This window comes from Crocodylus siamensis, chromosome 2, assembly GCF_052110815.1.
Source record: "Crocodylus siamensis isolate JL-2025a chromosome 2, ASM5211081v1, whole genome shotgun sequence".
Classification (NCBI taxonomy): domain Eukaryota; kingdom Metazoa; phylum Chordata; order Crocodylia; family Crocodylidae; genus Crocodylus; species Crocodylus siamensis.
Window position 1 is genome coordinate 12526460 of NC_143396.1, and position 1536 is coordinate 12527995.

The following is a 1536-nucleotide window of genomic DNA, read 5'->3' on the forward strand; positions in this document are numbered from 1 at the left end:
CAGGGCTTGCAGCCTCCCAGCCGCCTGCTGGGAACAGCCTGGGCTCCACGGCTGGCAGCAGCTGCTCCTTGTCTGTCTCTCTCTCTGTCACAGGCCAGCTGGGCACTGTGACTATATCAATTTAGTTGCAGACTGACTGAGCCCTGCAACTTTATTAGCCACTGGGCTTTTTGGTTCGGGATCGAGAAGGTGATGTTGGAAAGGAAAGAAATGACAAGTTTCACATACAAAGAAGAATGAATTTTACTTATGACAACAAAAAATATAGTTTGCATATATAATAGTTAATAAAAAGGTTAAGTTAATTAGCAGACCACATAACAATACAGACTAAAATTGACAGTGATAATAAAACAGATAAAGAAATTAACCAGGAGTTCCCACTTGGTTAGCAACTTATCGGTTAGAAGATGCACGGCAAGTTGAATCAGCGAAGTCAGGCGCCTCTGAACTGGGCTGCCCGAAGGATACCGGTGCAAGTCCCTCGGTCAGGATCTGGTCCTCGCTCTCACAGGGAGTGAGAGAGATCCGTGGGGTACGGGACAGCTATGACCCTTCTGTTCCCTCCTTCCCCAGGGTTACTATGACGTCTGTGTTCTTTTATATTTTAATTATGCTGATTTTTAGTTATGTAGCCATTTATAATATTACTTTATGGCTGTTATACTATGGGGTTAAAGGTGTTAGAAATTACTGTAACAAGTTACTGCCCAAGCTTGGGTTTATCCAATAAGCAAATTGCAACACACCATCTTCAGGTTTGAAATTAACATGACCCCGCCTAAATCCAGCCCCTTCCAGACTCTCTGACTCTGCTTTTTTGAGATATCCACTACGTTTCAAGAAAGGACAAGCTAGGCAGTTGAATCCAGTTTTTAGCATCATGAAGGCTAAAATTCTGAGTGAGAAAGAGCTATTAGGTCAGCTTATTTCACAGCTACAGCTTTGTCTTCAAGGCCTAGTCAGTCCCACACAGTTAAGTTACATTTGCGGGTTACAAAAATACAAGCTTCATATTAGACAAAAGTTCCAAATGCCTCCAAGAAGCACATATTTATTGCTTATTCATTGCTTTGGTTCTGGCCATCACACTCTCTTGCCCCTTCCTCCTCTCAAAACTATGGCAAAATATTTGGTGCGCCACGCATTGCTACTTAAAAGGTTGAGCAACACTTCTCTAGATGCACCAGGGCCATCTCCCAGGTGCCTCCAGGACAGGGTTGTTGGCATAACCAGGCTGCCGAGTCTAGCAAAACACAACTTGTGACCGAGTGACTGCCCTGCCACATGATCTTAGGGCAGTCAGAGTTATTCCAGCACAAAGGTGCTTTATAGCCCGACAGAGAGGCTGGAATAAATGTCAGCTCTGCTGAGAGCTGCTGCAGCTGCAGTGGGCGCTCTCCTTGCACAGCATCCTGCTGTAACTGCACCGGGGAAGTGCTCTGAGCTCAGACCTGGCCTCGCTCTGCTTCTCAGGCCCCCAAGGTCCTAGGTTCAGAGAAAATGGAACCAGAGCGAAGAGACAAAAATAAAGAA

At 45.4% G+C, this 1536-nt stretch overlaps 1 long non-coding RNA gene across 1 annotated transcript; it reads right to left on the reverse strand.

Annotated features, from left to right (window-relative positions):
• Positions 1 to 225: 225 nt before the first annotated feature.
• Positions 226 to 1205, reverse strand: LOC149869959 (uncharacterized). Its single transcript, XR_016440411.1, has 2 exons — positions 1073 to 1205; positions 226 to 1037 (listed from the first exon to the last, which is right to left on the reverse strand). It is a non-coding gene; the product is annotated as an uncharacterized LOC149869959 (long non-coding RNA).
• Positions 1206 to 1536: the final 331 nt, after the last annotated feature.